The 22,098-nt window shown below is 39.6% G+C and overlaps 1 non-coding gene across 1 annotated transcript; it reads left to right on the plus strand.

The window, feature by feature from the left end:
- Positions 1–14,018: 14,018 nt before the first annotated feature.
- LOC117126962 lies at positions 14,019–14,124 on the plus strand. Its single transcript, XR_004449723.1, has one exon. It is a non-coding gene; the product is annotated as a small nucleolar RNA R71 (small nucleolar RNA).
- The last annotated feature ends 7,974 nt before the right edge of the window (positions 14,125–22,098 follow it).

Consider the following 22,098-nt stretch of genomic DNA (forward strand, 5'->3'; position numbering starts at 1 on the left):
CAACCTCTCTTCAAACCTTTCTCCAAACTTGTATTAGAGGAGGATGCTTCTTCATGCACTTTCCTTTTATATTTCTTCTGAGGAAACTCCCTTGCAGCCACATCTAACTCATAGATTTCTTGCCAAAAGATAGGCTTCTCCTTAACAGTCAGCCATGTGCTCCACAAATTACTCACGCCTTCTTCATTTTCATAGTCTGGCTCCCCATCCATTATGCATGCCATGAGGTTCCTCATCAACAGTAGGAACAAGAAGACTATCAATAACCTGAAAATTTATACCAAAAAAATATCAAACACATATTGTATCCCACTCACTTAATAAAAACAAAACAACACTCAACACATACCTTAATTTCTCCAAGTGTGTCGTACATATCCTCAAGAGGATAACCCTTCATGCTGTTGCTTTGGAACCACTTTTTACGCATCCTCGGACAATTACTCATACAGCCATCTACACCTTCTCTAAATCGTGCTTTCAGAGCTGGAATACACTCAAATGCCAAGATCTGATTGTCAAAACAAAACACCCAGAGCTGATTCTCGAAAGAAAATAAAATCATAAGAAGAACTAAAATTTACCTCCAAAAGAATTATGAACCCGGGAAAGTTGACATTATTCTTAGATTTCCCTTTCAGATGCTTCATCACGCAAGTGATGGACCGTAGAGCATCTTCAAACGTCAACCGACCCCAAGGAAAAGTTTTACAAACCTCCACATCGTTGACTACTCTTAATATGAAAGAGTCAAAAGGAGCATTATACCTTCCCTTCCCTCTGATAATCGTGCCTAAGAAGTAAAGCAACGCCATCCTGAGTCGATCCCCACACACACTCATACTCAACAAGTTCTCTCTCACAGATATCATCGTGATCTCCTTATGTGATTTGAAATGCCTGTCTACAAACACAAAGCTTCCAATCTTCTTATACTTAGTCGGGTAGTCATGGCGTAGTCATGGCAGTCCAATCCCGAGATGAGAGCATGCTCTCTCATTGAATACTAAATGGGCACTCCATTAACAGCAAACCAAGCTATGTCCTTTGACTCGTGTAAAGGACACAGCTTGGAAGCACCTACATACCCTTCAGCTTCAAGTTTGGTTCATCGAGCATGTGAAAAAATGGTAAAACTGAGGGTCGTTTTCAAACCACTCCAGCTCAGACTTAAACCTAGCCTTCTTCAGGATCTTCAACGTCGCGGTCACATAGCACTTCCTCTGTATCTTACACGTCTGGGTGAATTCGGTGTTCTTGAAACATAGTTCATCAGGTGGCAGTGGTTGGCACTCCTGTAAACCAAATAAAAGTTATATTAGCATTTATTTATTAGTAAGACTAGTCACACTAGTAATACACCAATAACAATTTTTTGGGATTAATTTACCTGAGATGATGCAGACTGATGATCAAACTCATTTTTGGGTGCTGACAGATCATCACTATCATTCCCTGTTGAAAGCTCTTCTACATGCTGCTCTTCTACAGGAGCACTGTTTCTTTTTGTGGACTTTCTCTGCTGAGATTTTTTTTTTCCTCGACCTCGCCTTCCATTATCTATAGCCTCTCAATATCTTGATCCCCTGAATATATAATTACACAATAAACGTTCACATACCACCAAAGCTAGCAAACCCATTCAATGAAATATCTACAAAATAAATCATTGATTCTTATAGTATGACGATCTGCCTAATCTCAAGTCATTCCTTCAAGTATTACATCTTCAAACTTTCAAACATTCAATCTCGAAAACAATGACTCCAAATCATTGACAACAAAACAAATCATTCATTTATTCTTCCAATTTTATGAGCTGTCTGATCTCAAAACCCATAACCATTCATTCAATAATAAAACTCCAAGCAGTCAATTCGATCACTACATCACAAACATTCACTCAACTCGGTTTCACATATCAAACATTCTATCACCAAAACAGCCAGTCTTCAATAATCACTAAACTTATCTCAAATCTGAAACCAAAATTTCAATCTCTATAATCTCAAAACCAAACGTGTCCAAGTTTCAGTCTCTGTAATCCACATTCTGAAAAAAATCTGAACCTAACCGATTTCAACCATAATACTTTCAAACCCACAACAAAATCAATCAAATATTGGAGAGAGAACATACCTTTTACACGGAAGAGACGAGAACGAAAACAGGAGATGGAAGATGAAGTCTAGGGTTCCGTCGATTTCGTCGCCAACGGAAGGAGCAGGAGAATGGAATACGGCGTAGGAGAGCATGAGCAGTTGATTCGATCAATTTTTTCGGTTGATTTCGTCAGATCTAGGGTTACGGACTGATTTAGGGAAATGATGAAATCAGAGTAACAATGAAGGGCACGGGGGACTAAGGGAATACAAGAGAAGAAGCAGTGAATGCGGTGGCCTTCATCGTGTTCGTCGTATCTAGGGTTTTCTTTCAATTTTCAGTTTTAGAAGAGAGGGAGAGACGACAAAGGAAGAGAAAAAGGAAAGGATTGCACGGGTCTGGTTAAAGATCCGAGCTATAGTGGGTCGAGTCAAATAGTTTAGGTTGGATCATGTAAATACTGGTTTCATTAAGGGCAATTTTGATTTTCACCACGTTTTTGATTAAAATATATTAAAAATTATATTGTTTTTAATTGGTGGGATAAAATAGAATAGGCATGGGAGTTACTGGGCCAATCGAGAATAAAGTCCAAATTTTGTTTGGCAACAAGAGGTCAAATTTAAAGCAAAGTTTATCGAGAGAAATAAGGCAATTCATCTACACATACAGTCCTCATATACTAATATCACCATTTATGGGCTGTTATTAATTTGTGATTTACTTTTTTTTTGATGATTTTTAAAATAAAATAGCTGTTCAATTTTGAAAAAAATTTTAGATGACTTCTAGATTTTCTTAGAATTTTATTAAAGATTTGTGTAGATTATTAATTTTTTTAACAAGAGATAATCATGAACTTTTGCAAGATTTATCTTTAGATACTGTAAAATGTTTTGTTGTTGCACATTATCTCTCCAATTTTTCAGTTTGTATTTTGTATTTTATTGTTGGTTTTTGGTTTTTGTTTTTTTTTTGTCTTTCTTGTGTGCAATCTATATATCTATTATTATAAAGTTGTTTTTTTCCTTTATTCTGACAAATGGCATGAGGCTTTTGCTACACGTGTCATCCATGTATATTTTTTACATTTTAGGTCCTTATTCTTTTAGATTATTGCAATTTGGCCAAGTATTTTTTAATCGTGAACTATCTAATCCTTTTTGCACTAACTATTATCATATGGAGTTTGATAATCTATTTTATTTTTCACTAAAATTCAAGATGAATAAATAAATAAATAAAATAATAGAAATATATTTTACATATTTAATTTATTCATAACTAAACATAACATAAATTTTTGTTATTTTATTTTATTTTTATCATTTTCTATTATTTAATTTACAAATTATATATTTATTTAACTATTACAAATATAAAATGATCTAACTAATAAGAAAAATTAGAGTGCAGTACATAATCTAAACTTAAAACTTCCACATTTGGGGAGAAAAAAGTAAAATACTATAGTAACACTAACTCAATAAAGGTTTGAAGCTGAAAAATGATCCACAAAGAAGACTAACATATCTCATCTTACCAAATAATGTCTTGGCAAGAACAATCAGATTTCAGAAAAAGGTAAAAAGATAAAATATGAGATAAACAATCTCCAGAACACAAAGGATCGCGATCAAGCACCAGCGCAAAAAACAAAAAAAAGCGGATCAGAGAAAGAATAATCATTGGAAGAACAAAGTCACCATGAAACAAAAAGATGCATGTCTAAAGCACCGGAAACACAACCACCAGCTAAGAGATAAGAAGCACCTCACAAACTAAACAAGCACATACAAGGCGCTCATGCCAGCGAAGAACCACAAAAACTATGAATAGAAGAAACCAAAGCTCCAAAAGACTAACTCCGCACACCTACACCAAAGGATGCATGAGAAGAAGATAAACAACCTGAGTGGAGGAGAATGGAAGCCAACCACCAAAAAACCAAAGCTTAAGCTTGAGACCATAAACAACATTCCAAGCATACAAAGGATACATAGAGAAAAACAATATCCAACTCTGGAGTAGCAAATATGGCGAAAGGGAGAGCCACACGAGACGTGATCAACGATGAAAGTTGCAACGAGTTGAGAGAACAAAGAGATAAAAAAACAAACAAAATGAAATCAACAAACCGTGGAGCCATCCTTGAGCTATGAAAAAGAGCATAGAAGTCAAATCACCAAAAACCTGATCTTGAAAACCAAGACGAGTAGAGACTATTGACGGCAAACCAGCGACGAGGAAAACAACATCAATGACAACTAAACTCTGGCCCAACCCAATGAGATTCAGTTTCTAACTTTAGCCAAAACCTAAAGAAAAAGAGGACCAATATTGACCGAAATAACATACAACGCCGTAAGAAACAACCACACAACATGGGACTAATATGTCTGATCTATAACAAATATAAGATAATCTCACAGAAAAAAGAAGGTGAGGAAAAACAATACACGGAGGTGAGTCTTTTCCCAGTGATGGTGAGAAGCACTGCACACCAGAGAGGTGAACGAAATACATAGATGGTGATGGCTTAAGGTCAAAAGATGGGAGAGAGTGCAAAAAATACCTAAAAAGAGTAATGTGAAAAAATGTAAAAAATTAAAATACAATTTTGACGCAAGTGGATGGATCTGTTGGAGCTCAAAGACAGGCCAAAGTCACATGTTAAGCTAAGGATGTAAGAGAAAGAGGAGATGTCACTTTCATGGCTCAGTTGAGAGTGACTTGATCCCATGCTGTCTCAATTTTTTTATTAATTCCTATTGTCTCATTAGAAGCTCTTGTATCTATTTATGTAACATGTTTGAGAACTTAATTAAGTAAGGAAAACACTTTCCTCCTTCACTCTCTCTCTCTCTATCTCTCATGTTCTTCTTCTAGTTACTTAATCCTCTCAACTATACTCTGATAAATCACAAAACTCACATGAACGAGCTCTTTGTGGTTTCCAAACTGTAAAGTTTCGATGATGACTCCGATCGAGACGAAACAAGAGTCACTTCGATCCAATCACAGAAGAGGGAACTACGAGAATGGGGTGAAGGCACCGTGGTCGGTCCAACTCGCCCATTTGACGAGTTGGACAGTGTGATCGGTCCAACTCTCCCGTTTGGCGAGTTGGACGATGGTTTTTTTTGTTTTTGGGATACGTTGTCCGAGGCCTTGAGCAACCTTTCTTGAAGATTTATTTCGTGAATCCTTTTCGGAAGCGTTACAAAACTTGACTTAGTTCAACCGCTTCTCTATTTTTTTGAGTTTTATCTTTTCTTTTTTTTAAAGAGGACATTTCTCAGTAAGTTTTATGACTTTTATTTCGTCGTAACCGATTTTGACCCAAACATGCCGCGACCGATGACTACATATTAACATCGATCAACATCTATTCCGGTATTGTATATCGTTCTTACTTGTTAAATTGAGTCCTTTTGTGTTAGTTATCACCATAACTCCGACTGAATTTATACTGGGGACAATGTAGTTTAAGTAAGGGGGGGGGGAGGTTTACTGATAGTAGTTTATTTCATGAGTCTTATTAAAGTTTTCAAAAAGAAGTTTTTTATTGAGTCAAGAAGGGGACAATGAACTTATTGATTTTGTTTGTTATCTAACCACACCATTCTAGACTTACTAGTTGCAGATAGCACTAAAGATACCAAAGTGGATCAACTTGTGAACTATGTTACACTTTCGTAGAATGTTTGAAGGAACCAAAGCTGACCTCCAACCTAACTGAGCTCAACGTTGCTTGTCTTGGGGCTTGGTATACATGGGATCGGATTTTTCAAACAAGTCCAGAAGATAAAACCTTGTGTAGATTTATCACTATATATCTCTCTCTCTCTATTTTGAAATTCAGATTTTATATATATATAATTATAGATGATAATTTAGGAAAATAAATTCAAACAGGACTTGGTGGCTACAACCATTAAAGCTTGATTCATAAGAATTTTATAGGTAAAGGATTAGAACATGACTTGGTGGCTACAAACCATTAAGGCTTGATTCACAAATAATCCTAGGAAATAGGTAAAGAAAAGTGATTAGGATTGGTTGCTAAAACCATTAAGGCTTGATTCATGGAATCTTGTCCAATCTTGGTCAATGATCTTGCAATAAAAGCAGACTTTAACTGAGAGAGAAATTAGTAGAGAGAGAGGAAAGGAACTCCCATTTACCTGCATCCTTGCATCCTGTGATCGATACTCCCAAGGTAAAGCATACACTTTTATTTATGCAAGAAATGAGGTTGGTAGAGGGGATTGTCAGACATGATTTACTAAGGTGATAATTCTGAGTTTTAAATTTGTGTGTCCCAACTATTTTCAAACCTCTTTCAGAGAGACTGCATGTATGTTTTGCTTGAGGACAAACAAAAGGGTAAATCTGGGAGAGTTGATAGGTCATGGATTTTACTCACTTTTAGCCATGGTTTATAAGAATTGTAATAACTAATTACTATGCTTTATAGTCTATTTAGTATATTTATAGGTTCAGAAGCTGGCACCTTCATATATTGATACCACTCAAATTATCCTAAGGAGTGTTAGTCTCATCAAAAGAGGTTCATATGTAGTACTTAGAGATCGAATCCACAAGGAGCTAGGGAACAATTAAATCTAGTGTTTATTAATTCTAAAGGTTGTAATGTTTTAATGAAATAGCAATAGTAACAAGCGAGTAAATGATAAATGTAACTTAGGTTGGAAATGATATTAGATGCAGGGCCACTATTCAGGTGTTGGAGATTATAATTCCTATAGATGCCTAACTGTTGCATCCATGATATATTAGAGCTCATTCGCTTAACTCAGTGATCAGCTGTCGCATCTAGCACTGGTTAACAGACTAGATCTTGTGTCTCACCGGTTAGATGCAGACACAAGAGAGTGTCGATCGATAGTCTATTAAGACGTCGACCGATACACCTTTGCCAACATCGATCGATTGTCAGTTGAGGACATCGATCGACGGGTTCTAGCCAGGCCTATGCGCGAGTATGAAAATGCTCTATTAAGATTCTAAATTGGCGGTTAGCCCTCTCTAGCAATCCTAATATGATAGATAGATGTCAGGATGGGATAACAAGGGTGCTTGAATATTCAATCCTATGATCAAGTTCTAGTTAGCTAGGCTAAAACAAGCAATGAATACAAATCTATCATGAATATCACCACAAGGCAGATCTATAGTTTGGGGCTAATCCCACAAACCTATCTGAACCCTGGATCTAACAGTTGAACTACTCAGACATAGCAAAGCAATTCATATCAATAGATAAATAGACACTCATAGAATAGATGAAAAGAAATAGAAACAAGGAGTTCCAATCACAAGTGATCTTCTCTCCCAAATGAAACTTGTAACAAAACTAGGTCTAGAAAAAGCTCTGTTCTTTCTGCCGTAAAAAAACAATAGGCAGTATATATTCTACTAGGTTAAAAACTCGTCAGGGCATTTTGGTAATTTGGCTTGGCCTTGGTTTTTAAGTCTGGTGAATCCAAAATGTCGTGTCTGGTGTCTCGACATCGATCGATGGTATTTGTGTACATCGATCGATATTAATCTTCATCTGTCGAGGCATTTCCTGATTCTGATCGTCAGCACTGATGCGCATCGATCGATTATTCTTCCTCTCGTCGACCTCTAAGTGGTCAGCTCGGGTGAAATATCCTTTAAGCTCCAAAATGCTTCAAAGTCATAGCTTTACTCCAAAATGCACCTGAACCTAAAACCATACCTAGAAGAGTAGAAAACATAGATATATATATAGAAAAGTACTTATATACCATGGATAAAAATAGGTCAAATCCAAGGTATATCAACTCCCCCAGACTTACCCTTTTGCTTGTCCTCAAGCAAAACATACAGGCAGTCTCTCTGAAAGAGGTTTGAAAATATTTAGGGATTTAAAATTTTAAAACGTAGAAATGTTTCCTCAACAATTTTGCAACCACATTTAAAAAATCCTAATTACAAAAGCACATTATGCAATATCCTAGCTTAGCAACCATTTCTAACATAACACAACTCATCAATTCACGTTTGACATCCCATCTACTGATTTCATTTCTTAGCATAAATATAAAGTGAATGCTTTACCTTGGGAGTATCGATCACAGGATGCAAGGATTTCAGACAGGTATCTGGAGCTGCAGAAAAGTTAGTTCCTAGTTTCTCTCTCTCTAAATTTCTCTCTTAAGTCAAAGTCTGCTTCCATTGCAGGATCAGTGACCAAGATTGGACAGGCTTCCATGAATCAAAACTTAATGGTGGTTGCCACCAAGTTCTGTTCACTTCTTTTTGACCTATATCCAAGAGTTCTTTTGCAAAAGCGAGCCTTGAAGATTGCCGCCTCCAAATCCTGTTTCGAACTCTTTTATTTGAGTCTTTATGAATCAAGCCTTAATGGTTTTAGCCACCAAGTCCTGTTCAGACTCATCCTAATTAAACCATAGATCTTATTTTTATATATATTTTTTATTTTATTATATATATATATTTATATATATTTTTTTACTCACTAACTAATCTAGGGTCGAAATCTAGAGAGAGAAAATGTGATAAATAATCTAAACCAGGCGTTACCTTCCAGACCTGTCTGAAGAATCCGATCCCATGTATACCAAGCCCCAAGACAAGCGGTTATGTCAGGTTTAGTGTTGGAAATCAGCTTTGGTTACTTCATACGGTTCAAGGCAAGTGTGTAGTTGATAGATTGATCCGCTTTAGCATTTTTAGTGCTATCTGCAATCAGTAAATCTAAAATGGTGCTAAAGATTGGTTAGATATTCATGTTTAAATCAATATAGGATTATAGTCCCTATTTTCAATAACTAAGCATAATTTATTTGAAATTCCTTTTTACATAAGAATAAAATAAATTATATCAGTAAATCTCCCCCCAGACTTAAATTACACTGTCTCAGTGTAACTCAGCCGGAGTTATGATGAATAGTTTATAATGTACGAAATGTAAGAAGTAGGTAAGATACATCTTACCGGATTAGATATCGATCGATGTGTAAGTGTTACATCGATCGTCGTGTGGTTGCGTATGTCGAACAATGTCGACGGCTCGTCGTCGGTCGATATTCAGGTCCTCCTACTTGGGTCTCCTAAATCTGAAAGAAATAAAACGAAAGAAATTAAATGCTAGCTAATAAAACCAAAGTAAAATACCTAATAGTGGGTTGCCTCCCACTCAGCGCTTGGTTATAGTCATTTAACTTGACTGTGGTACTGATTGGCTATTGTGTGGAGAAGCAGCTGCTTGTTGGAAAGCAAGCATCCACGTCATCTCTGCGCATTCTGGACCAAGATGCAATGAAACTTCTTGTGACCTCATCATTTCTTGTCCATTTGTCATCCATCTTCTCAAGTACTTTGGAGATGTTCTGTAGCCTTTCTTGAATGTTGTCAATGCTGACCTGGTGCCCGCCTATGTTGTCATAGGCGTATGCTGAAAGATCTGTCCGGTCCTTTTGCATTGACTCTACTGTCTTGTGTATCAGCTGCTCAATGCTGATTATGTGTTCGTTGGTCGATCTCGGCGAGTTGCCGTCGATCGATTTCGCTTTTGTCCTATCGATCGATGCTGATATCTGATGTTGAGCTGCGAGTTTCCTCTGAATGGCTTTGACTTCTTTATGTAGCCATTCTGCGTGGTTGTCTAGTCCACTGATTTTGTTGTCGAATGGAAAGTAGATGTCATCGCAGCGTTTGTCAAGTCGTTCCTCCATGGTGTCTAGAGCAGTGTAGATCTTGTATGTGATCTTGTCAACCTCTGCTGCTGTGTAAGGAAGTAACTCCACAGGTTTCTTGCCATCGATCCAAGGTCCTCTTAGCCTGTCGATCGATGCTGATTTTGCCTGCAAAAAATTTTGATTAGTAATGTTCTCAATATCCTTTTGGGCATGAAGTAATTGACTAGACAAATTGTTTAAATCTATTATGACTGGTGATATAAAACGGTCATGCATATCCTCGTAAGTCCTCAGCCTCTCATTCATTGATGAGACTTTGGCGTCGAGCGATGTAAAGGTGCACATGTCGATCGATGTGGCTGGTTGTTGGTCCTTCTTGCGAATGGTGTCCAGATCTTGCTGTAATAGCTCGATTTTAGTGCTTAGCCAGTCCACGTTGTTGTTGAGAGGGTAGTAAACGTCGTTTATCCTTGTGTTGATGTATGAGACTTCCCATTCATCCCTGTGTTGTGTTGAACATTGCGGTTCTGCAGGGATCTGAGCTGTAGGAAGACTGACGTCGATCGATGTTGCACGTGGTGCGTCGATCGATGTTGAGGTCGTAGCTTCCTTCTCAAGTTGCTGATGTAAACTCTCAATTTATGTCCTCATTTCTGCCATACATCTGAAAAGCTTATTGTAGCCTCTATCCAAAGGCTGATGTGTATCTTCTACCAATGTTTTGAGCTCCTCTCCCAGTTTCTCCTGAGCTCCACAAATACAAACACCATCTCATCGATTTCATCTTTGGTGTAGAGTTCTGGTGCCAGTCTTGTGAGTGTGAAGGAAGTGGCATGTTCTGGAAGACAGATGTGGCTCTCTTCAAAAAGAGATGCTCTTTCCAGTATTTTCCTGATGTTGTCCTTTGTGACAGGTATCATCTCACCAGCTGCGCCTCGTGCGTGTCCACTCATCTCTGTAGACTCCATATTCGTCCCTTTGTTCCCAAGTGAACTTTCTGGCTCCATACATGTCGAAAGCGCGGTTCCCACATTCATACCGTCTGTCGATCGACGTCGGTTCATCCATATCGATCGACGTTGGTGTTACATGTCGATCGATGTCTCCGTTGTACCGTCGATCGATGCTTGCCCTTTTGGTTGGCGTGATAGATCTGGGTTGGTCTCTGCCGTGGTGACTCCTGCGTGGTTGTTAGGATCTGTTTGAATGACGTCTGGAGTGCCACGTTGCTGTGAGAATAGGTTGTCAGGTCCATTGTCTACTTGAAGGATGTCTGCTATGTCCTCTCTGGACACTTGTAAAATCCTTCCATCCATTGCACGTGCGTTGCCATCTGGGTCCCTGAAAATACCAAATTCATCAGGTGTTAGAAAACCGTAATCAATGTTTGCATAATTATTCAATTTAGAAATAGAAAGATTAGGGTTTAGAGTAGTATCGATCGATGTAGATACAGTTACATCGATCGATGGCAGAGTAATTTCTGCAGAACTTTTGTTCTTGAGATGATTGCTCTTCATGATTTTTCTGTTGATGTAGAAGGAAGAGTGTTCATCTTTTTTGCTTGTGTGTTTGCTCTGATGTGTGTAGGTGGTTTCGGAGGTGCAAAACGATTTATATAGGTATCTATAAACCTAGTTGGGGAGGGAATATTCTCCTGCTCCTGGATTTTCGCTGCGGCGCGAATATCGATCGATGTTCTTTGTGGGTGTCGATCGATGTGAGCGGTTGTTTTGCTGGACGAGGTGTGGCTGATGGACTGGTGGGTCAGTTGACGATGGGTGGGCGACGCTGACGGATGTGTTGATGACGTGTTGTGACTGATCGTTGTTCTCAGTGTGTCTCGACCGATGTGCAAACGTACGATGTTAACTGTTGGTGAACTTATGTTTCAAGTCTTTCATCCTGCAAAGATATTTCTATTGCACGTTCTTTCCAGTAATCCTCATCGTATTCCTCGGTATGTTCCTCATTAGGTGAAATAATTACAGTGTCAACTGCAAAACTCTCATGGAAACCACTGTCTGCCCAACTGCCTATGGAATAATCATCATGTCCTCTCTTGCTTAGAGGTTGGAAGGCAAAATGTTGGTAACTATGATTTGGTGAAGCGAAATGGTCAAGTGGGTGCATTACGTCGAGTGACGTGTTGTTGTGGTCATCGGTCACCATTGACACATTGGAATCGATCGATGGAAATGTTGGGGTGTCGATCGATTCCAAGTACTCTGTCTCATACTCCAATTCATACTCTGCTCCACAATGGCATGCGCCAATGAAGCCGAGTTCTTTCCCATAATCCACAGAATTAATGACCTTTCTCTTAGGTCGGATGGGGTCGTAGTGGATGTTTGGGTCTATGAGCGTTAGACACAATTTGTTCTTGTTCATGTCACATACGGCTCCTACTGTAGCTAGGAAAGATCTTCCAAGCAGAAGTGAAGAGTTCCAGTTAAACTCGATGTCTAAGACATGAAAATCTACAGGGACAAGGGCATTACCAATATGTACCTTCAGATCTCTTATGATGCCTCCTGATCGTTTCTCTGAAAGATCCACGAAGGTGAAGGATTCTGTTGAGGGTTCGATGGTCAAACCAAGCTGGTCTGCCCTGATCCTAGGGAGGATACTAACTGATGCTCATGTGTCACACATTGAATGGGGAAATTCAACACCCTTGACTACGCATGGTATTGCAAACTTCCCAGGATCACTCTTCTTCGTCAATGTGATCCCCTGTTTCATCTTCTCTCTGACTTGATGAAACATTCTCCTAATGTCCTCCTCGGTTACCTTTGTTTCTCTGAAGAACATCCACAACCGGTGTGTGAAGTAAGCTTCATCAAAAGGTTTTTCGATTGGGATTCTGAGGACTCGTTTAGTGAAACCATCCATCTCCTTATCGTTAGCTTCCCTCTTAAGGTTTTTAGGAATCTTCTCCTTTCTTTTCCTTAACCTTCTCCCTTCAGATTCTTGTTCTTCTTGAACAAATTCTGGTGAACTATTTAAAGGGTTGGGTTTTGGTTCGGGTGGGTTTGCTAATGGTTTAAGTGGTGGTCTGAGTGCGTTGATGTAATCATTATCGATTGAGGGTAACCGCACTCGGTATGTCAGAGGTGCATGTCGATCGATGGGAGTTGTGTTGTGATGATCAACGTTGGACTCACTCTGTCGATCGATGGTTGGCTCAACCGATCAATCGATTTTATCATAGAAAGGGGAGGGTGGGTGAGGATGCTTAGCTGCGAATTCTTCATGAGTTAGAATTCGAACCGCATTGCATTCAGTCGATTGGCAGACGACGTCGATCGATGACTGGAGTAATCCGTCCATCGATCTTCATCATGGTTTGTTGATCGATGCGAGTTCATCGACATCGGTCGACACCATTGGGATCCGCCGAGACTCATGGAGCTTTCGATTTCGAAATCTCCTTCCTCAAGCTTTTCATTTCTCACCACTTGCCAGAAATCATCATCTATGATGGCATTTACGTGGTGTTTTCCTTTGTCGGCTCCTGCCTCTCTAGCGAAAGCTTCTTGCCTCTTTATAGTCTCGCCCGTCTGAATTACTTGGATTTCAAGTTGTCTCACCTGAGTCCCTAAGGTCTCGATTTTGGTGTTCAGATTGTTGTAGGCAGAGTCTATCTTACCGTTGAAATCCACGGTGATTTGTTGTTGTCCCAACAGTACTCGATCAAGCATCTCTTTGATCTTGCTTTCCTGAGTCTGGGGTGGTGGATTTTGGTAGTAAGAGTTCGAGTAGCTCTTGCTGTTGTTGAAGGGTTTTTGAAATTGTGAATTTTGATTACTTCTTTGACCATTTCCAAAGAAGTTTCTGTTTCCGCCTTGGTTTCCAAATTTCTGGAATCCGGTACCTCCGATGTAATTCACATTTTCTTCTCCTTCCGTATCTGCTACTTCTCCTTCAGCTGAACAGACTTGCTTCCTAAGAAGCTCGTGCACCACATCTAACTTAGCTCTTACTTCGTCCATCTGTTCCTTCCCGATAGAGGCTACAGACTTCTTCCGTTCAGAGTCAGTGTTTTTGGTGCTGCTGCTGTTAGCAAGGTTTTCGATAAGTCTCACAGCTTCCAACGGATTCCGAGTAGTGAAGTTTCCTTCACTCGCCGTATCAAGAGCCATTTGATACTGTAAGGCGAGACCTCGGAAGAAAGTGCTTAGCAGCTGCACTTCGTTAAATCCGTGGTGTGGACAGTCTCGCTGGAAGAACCTAAATCTAATCCACGCATCTTTGAAGGACTCTCCAGCCTTCTGCGAGAATGTGGAAATTTTGTTCCGAAGTTCTTCAGCGCGCGCCTCATCGAAGAAGTTTCGTAAGAAAGCATTCTTGATGTCGCTCCAGGATGTTAAAGATCCTGTGGGTTGCTGCCTAAGCCAGTGCATCGCTTCTCCATTCAGCGTGTATCTGAAGAGTTTGCACAGCAGGTAATCTTCGGGGACTCCTTCCATCCGAATAGCAGCGATTAGATCCTCGAACCGTTCCAAATGGTCCATAGGATGGTCGTGCGGTAACCCAGAGTAGGGTATCTGCGACACGAGAGTGTAGTATTGAGGCCTTAGCTCGAAATTCTGCTTCTGGATCTCCGGAAGTCGAATAGCTGATCTGTTGGAATAGTACTCATCTGGGCGCTCTACAGGTTGAGCAGCTCCTGTAGCATCGGCATCAGGGATTACAGTTCCCTGAGCATCTATTTTCTGACCTGTTGCATTACGTAGAGGACCGTCCTGGTCATACAGGTTTCCGTTCTCATCCTGAGTTAGAATAATAATGTTTACCAGTTTTGACGACACGGTATCGATCGATGTACGCGGTGTAGTATTGATCGTTGTCGAACGATTGGGATCGATCGAAGATGACGGTCTGGTGTCGGTCGACGGTTGATTGTGCGTATCGATCGACGACGAAGTGGTTGCGTCGAGCGATGTGGAACGTTGACCTCTACGGATGGTGCGTTCCAAATGAGCAGGATCGTCTGAGAACAGCAAGTCTTTCTCCTTGTTGCTTCTGGTACCGCTGGACATGCACCTGAAAAGACAAGAAAAAGATTATTAGAAAGGGGGTAAAGAAAAGAAAAAGAATTAATAAAACTAAATCTAATGGCGATCAAAGCTCCCCGGCAACGGCGCCAAATTTGATACCACTCAAATTACCGTAAGGAGTGTTACTCTCATCAAAAGAGGTTCAGATGTAGTACTTAGGGATCGAATCCACAAGGAGCTAGGAAACAATTAAATCTAGTGATTATTAATTCTAAAGGTTGTAATGTTTTAATGAAATAGCAATAGTAACAAGCGAGTAAATGATAAATGTAACTTAGGTTGAAAATGATATTAGATGCAAGGCCACTATTCAGGTGTTGGATATTATAATTCCTATAGATGCCTAACTGTTGCAGGCATGATATATTAGAGCTCATTCGCTTAACTCAGTGATCAGCTGTCGCATGTACCACTGGTTAGCAGACTAGATCTTGTGTCTCACTGGTTAGATGCAGACACAAGAGAGTGTCGATCGATAGTTTATTATGACGTCGACCGATACACTTTTGCCAACATCGATCGATTGTCAGTTGAGGACATCGATCGACGGGTTCTAGCCAGGCCTATGCGCGAGTATGAAAATGCTCTACTAATATTCTAAATTGGCGGTTAGCCCTCTCTAACAATCCTAATATGATAGATAGATGTCAGGATGGGATAACAAGGGTGCTTGAATATGCAATCCTATGATCAAGTTCTAGTTAGCTAGGCTAAAACAAGCAATGAATACAAATCTATCATGAATAAGACAACAAGGCAGATCTATAGGTTGGGACTAATCCCACAAACCTATCTGAACCTTGGATCTAACAGTTGAACTACTCAGACATAGCAAAGCAATTCATATCAATAGATAAATAGAAACTCATAGAATAGATAAAAAGAAATATAAACAAGGAGTTCCAATCACAAGTGATCTTCTCTCCCAAATGAAACTTGTAACAAAACTAGGTCTAGAAAAAGCTCTGTTCTTTCTGCCGTCAAAAAACACTAGGCAGTATATATTCTACTAGGTTAAAACCTCGTCAGGGCATTTTGGTAATTTGGCTTGGCCTTGGTTTTTAAGTCTGCTGAATCCAAAATGTCGCGTCTGGTGTCTCGACATCGATCGATGGTACTTGTGTACATCGATCGATATTAATCTTCATCTGTCGAGGCATTTCCTGATATCGATCGTCAGCACTGATGCACATCGATCGATTATTCTTCCTCTCGTCGACCTCTAAGTGGTCAGCTCGGGTGAAATGTTGTTTAAGCTCTAAAATGCTTCAAAGTCATAGCTTTACTCCGAAATGTACCTAAACCTGAAAACATACCTAGAAGAATAGAAAACATAGATATATATATAGTAAAGTACTTATATACCATGGATAAAAATGGGTCAAATCCAAGGTATATCATATATATATATATATTTTTATGGGTCAGCGTTCTTTTCATAACTCTCACCACAACCACCCAGAGGATCATCTGGGCTACCGCCGCTTTCATAGCTCTCACCACAAGAACCCAGAGGATCATCCCGACATGTTTGAGGAAATGGTATCGTTTATCTTCAGTGAAGTCCTTGAAGACTACCACTTATGAAATAGTTCCCATAAACTTTGCTGGAGAAGCAGCATGTTGGTTCTAGAAATTGCCTCCAGGATCTCTTAAAACCTGGAAAGACATCATGAACGCCTTCCTCAACCAGTGCCGCTCTTGAGATATTCGGGTTCAATACAAAATAAAAAATTTGGCTCCTAAATAGTTCATAAACATTAAATTTAAATAGCAAAACTTAACCTGAAAACATTAATAATGTTGCTTTTTAGTTTTTCCATGAAAACAAAAAACAGTATTTAAGATTTATTTGTTTTTGTATTTTAAACTGGTTCCACAGCTTGTGAATTTTAACGTTTCACTTACTTCAAAAAATTAGTATGTCACTACATTAATACTAACAATAAATCAAATAAAAAGATTCTAAAAGTCTTAAAAAATCCTAGGCCCCATACATTTGTATCATATGAATGGGGTCAGAACCGGACCTGTCCTCAACAACTTTCTATATGATGATGCAGCAAATCTAGAGATTGAAATGAAATCTATGCTGGAATATATGCTAGAAAAAAATGAACAGCAAGGATCTGGAGAGCCGAGCAGAGTGGACGAAGCTGGAACTGATAACCCGGCCTCAGCATCGATCGACACAAATATCTTTTGTCGATCGAAACCTCCCAAAATCCTTGAAAGATCGAGTTGCCTTCAGGACATTGCAGACTCGACACAGAAGAGTACTAATGTACCAAGTTGTCATCCTGCCTTAGATGTTGACAGAGAGATTGCCAGGAAAGATCTCTTGGAGCTAGAGGATAGAGAACAGCTTGTAGATTTGGATTCAAGTAGAGAAGTGATACCACTCAAATTACCCTAAGGAGTGTTACTCTCATCAAAAGAGGTTCAGATGTAGTACTTAGGGATCAAATCCACAAGGAGCTAGGAAACAATTAAATCTAGTGTTTATTAATTCTAAGAGTTGTAAATGTTTAAATGAAATAGCAATAGTAACAAGCGAAGTAAATAGTAATGTAACTTGGTTGGAAATGATATTAGATGCAGGGCCACTATTCAGGTGTTGGAGATTATAATATCTATAGATACCTATTTGTTGCATGCATGATATGTTAGAGCTCAACCGCTTAACTCAGTTATCAGCTGTCGCATGTTTCACTGGTTAACAAACTAGATCTCGTGTCTCAACAGTTAGTATGTTGACAACGAAAGAGTGTTGATCAATGGTCCTGTAGGGACGTCGACCGATACACCTTTACCTACGTCGACCGATAGTCTGTTGAGGACATCGATCGACGGGTTCTAGCCAGGCCTATGCGCGAGTATGATATGCCCTATTAAGATAATAAATTGGCGGTTAGCCCTCTCTAGCAGTCCTAATATGATAGATAGATGTCAGGATGGGATAACAAGGGTGCTTGAGTATGAAGTCCTATGATCATGTTCTAGTTAGCAAGGTTAAAACAAGCAATGAATACAAATCTATCATGAATATCACAACAAGGCAGATCTATAGTTTGGGGCTAATCCCACAAACCAATCTGAACCTTGGATCTAATAAATGAATTACTCAGACATAGCAAAGCAATTCATGACAATGAAGAAATAGGAATTCATAGTATAGATGAAAAGAAATGAAAACAAGGAGTTGTTATCACAAGTGATCTTCTCTCCCAAACTCTCTCTCTCTCTCTCTCTCTCTCAAAGTAAAACTGTAACAAAAAGCTCTCTCTGCCGTCAAAACGCTTAGGCAGTATATAATCTACTAGGTTAAAAACTCATCAGGGTATTTTTGTAATTTGGCTTGGACTTGGGCTTCAAGTCTGCTGGATCCAAAATGTCGCATGTCCAATGTCTCGACATCGATTGATGGTACTTGTGTACATCGATCGATATTAATCTTCATTTGTCGAGGCCTCTCATGGTATCGATCGACAGAACTGGATGTGCATCGATCTATTGTTCTTCCTCTCGTCGACCTCTACATGGTCAGCTCGGATAAAATGTCCTTTAAACTCCAAAATGCTCCAAAGTCATAGCTTTACTCCGAAATACACCTGAACCTGGAAACATACCTAGAAGAGTAGAAAACATAGATATTTATATAGTAAAACACCTATATACCATGGATGAAAACGGGTCAAATCCAAGGTATATCAAGAAGTTACTATGGAAGACTCCTTGGAGCTGGAGGAATGGTTTGAAGATATAGGTCAGATTTCAGAGAAGAAGCTTGATCATGATTAGAACAATTCGGGAAGAGATATGGAGACTTCGCCAAAGGCTAGTGTCGATCGACACCAACCTGATGAGATCGATCGACACCTGCCCTACATCATCTACCAACACCCACCCTACATCATCGATCGCCACCACCACGTTTGTCAGAACTTGACAGAAACTATGTACGTTGTCAAGGAATTGGTAGGTGCTCCTGGTGGGCCTGCCAACACATTTCTCGGCGAAGGTTCTGATGGGACACCATGGCTCGGGCGGAGGAACCTCCATATTATATGTGGAAATCCAATACGCATCAGCTTCATCAGGATCCAAAGAGTGTGCTACAAACTCGATCTTTGGAATGGTCTCGTCACCTTCGATACGAAAACTCTCGGGGTCAAAACCAGAAGACAAAGCACTCTTTGAAACTCTCTGCCTGAAGACATGATCAAGAGTAAGAAAAGAAGAGAAGGAGAGATAGGTTTTCTACCTTTGGAGAAAATCTTGTGGAGATGAGTAAGTAAATAACTTGAAAAGCTTACTCCACCTTCTTATATGCAAGAAGATTTACTATTAATCTCCGGATTTTCGGCCAACTCTTCCTAATTCATCTAGACTCGCCTAATCGCTCGCGAGAACCTAACACTAAAGGCTCACAGTTCTAACGAGCGCGGGGGTGGGGTAACTGTTGGGGTCAAAATCGGTCACGATGGAATCATGGCCAGAAAGTTCCTGAGAAATATTTCTTCTAAAGAGAGAAGTCAAAAATCAACACTAAAAGCCATGTTCAAATTTAAAAAGAGTTATACGAGAAGTTATCGGAATAGATTGTCCAAGCTATTGGAAGATGACTTCCGAGAGACGAACAATGAAACGGGAAGAAGGACGACCATTATTCCCCAACCATATGAATCACCCGAGGATAGCCAAAACTTGACCTCGACCTTGACCGGCTTGCCATACAGTGAGCCGGGAAATCATCGCCCCCCTCACCATATGGCGAGCTGGGATGTCTCCGTCCCGCTCGCCATATGGCGATCTGGGGAGTCTCTGTCCCGCTCGCCAACATCATGCACTCTCGTCTCATCTTTGTAGCTTCTTCCTTCGACCTTTGGTTACACTATTTCTTGTTTTGTCTCGATTGGAGTTACCGTAGGAACTTTACGATAGAAACCACCAAGACTTGTTTTCTTGTATAAATTCAAATTGATCATATAAAACGACAACGGTATACTTAACACCTTAGTTGTTTCGACTTTACGATTAATTTGAATTATTCTTAAAAGGACCAATGTCGTACCAAAGGCGATCTTTCAAAGAAAACGTAAAAACGGTAAGTCAAAATACGGCCCGAAAAGGTCTAAGACGCTGCCAAAAAGCCCACGTATGATTTTGGACAAAATTGAGCGCAAGGTTACTATGACGGTCTATCTATTACTCTCAGGAGAAGATAAATTTCAAGTCTCAAAGATAAATTCCAAGTCTCGAAGATAAATGTTAAGTCTGAAGAAATAATCATGAAGATCGAGAAAAATGGAATATTTTCACGAGAAGATAAACTTAAATCAGGGACAGAAAAGGAAAGCCCAAACCGACCTAGGAGGAATATATAAGGGATGCCAAGGCGAGAGGCACAAGGGGAGAACTTTTACACCTGGAGAAAATTTAGCACTTAGAGCGATTTAGGCAATTTTCTGTTTTTGTTATCGAGCTGCCACTCAACTAGGTTTTCAAGTCTTAGGGTGGTTAGAACTAGGAACTAGCTGACAGCTCTTATGGTCGAGGATTCTACCTGTTGTAACGCTTATACACAAATTCGGAATAAGATCGTCTCTTCTCTCTTTTCGCTTTTATTGATTTACTATTTTTCGGTTACATTACATGATCACTTGACGTTTGGCTTAGCAGAAATTCGGGATCTCTGGTTTGTTTGGATTTCCTAATTTAACGGAAATCAACAGTGTGAATTTGGGTTCCCAAAGTTTGGCGCTAGAAGGAAGGGTTGGGGTTACTGATCAATCTAACTGACAGTCGCAAACCGCTTGGTCTACAGACGATCAACAAACTCGCGATGGCACCACTCCCTAGCTTAGTTATAAGGCTTTTAGGATCTATTATGTGTCTTAGCTCCTTGTAGATTCGACCCATAAATACTACGACTGAACCTCTTATTTGAGAGAGTAAAGTTACTCCTTGGGGTAATTTGAGTGATATCAGATGACAACCCCTTTTTGGGCCACAAAGGCCGTATCTCAATCAACTTCTTCTTGAGCTTGATCTAGCTGATAGTTTCCTTGATCATTTTACTCCTCAAGTTCACTTTTTCGAGCAAAATTCTCTATTTGGTTCATTTCCAAGTCTAGATCTTCATCTCCATTATTTGAATTCATTTCCGACCAAGTTTCATTCCCTGTTGGTCCGTTTGTCTCCTTTCCATTTACTGACCACCCGTCCATGTACGATTCATTTCTTGTTGGTTCATCCACGTCCGATCGGCAACCAGTTCATCCACCTAAATTTCATGGTGCTCCATCTCAAACAAATAAGGAAAGATATGTTGCAATGTGAATACTTTGAATGTTCTTGGCAGATATATCCAGCGATTGAATAATGTTTTACGTCACTGGCACTCTATGAATAATTTTTTTTGGTGCCTTACTTGAAACTTATATTATAGAACCCTAGTTGAACCAAGTTATAGATACTATTTTTTTCAAGATTGTCTATCATCTCAAATCATTCCTCTGATGATGGAGATCATATTATTATCTGCCGGAAAGAACCTGTTTATGTTGTAGTCTTGCATTCCACTGTTCAAGCAGTACTTATCGTGTTAGTTGCTCTGGTATGCCCTCCTTCTACTACTATGCTATATATGCTCTGAATACAAGGGTGAGAGTTATCAGGCGTCACTGCTGCTTATAATCTTGCTACTGAACCTTGATGTGTTGGGACAACTTCGATAAGACACAAATTTCTCAAGATCATTTACTGACCTTATAGTTGGACCCATTAACCATGTCGCAAGGAAGGCCCATGGGCCGAGCCCATTAGAAGGGCAAGGTCGCTCGACCTTAGGCGGGATGTCCAAGAAAACCGGGTTAAGAGAAACCTCGAGGATTGTGGGATTTAAGGAACGAACAAGTAAGGGAGGATGACTATAAAAAGGAGATAAGAGAGAGATAAGACACGTGCAATACCCTAGAGAACGTAAACAACATATTTTGACCTCGACTTTCATCTCACTCCCTTTGTATTTCATATTAGATCTAGTTTTTGTTCTGATTATTTATTTGTAACCCTTGTTATATTTCAACCTGTGAAGATCGAACGCCTTTGATCTTCTTCTTGAACTCGAATCTCGAACCAACAATGCGATATGTTGACCCGGTGTTCACTGCACCACACCGTTAACTAGGCGTGGCCGCTATATCTCACCGGAG

Source organism: Brassica rapa, chromosome A07 (genome assembly GCF_000309985.2).
Source record: "Brassica rapa cultivar Chiifu-401-42 chromosome A07, CAAS_Brap_v3.01, whole genome shotgun sequence".
NCBI lineage: Eukaryota > Viridiplantae > Streptophyta > Magnoliopsida > Brassicales > Brassicaceae > Brassica > Brassica rapa.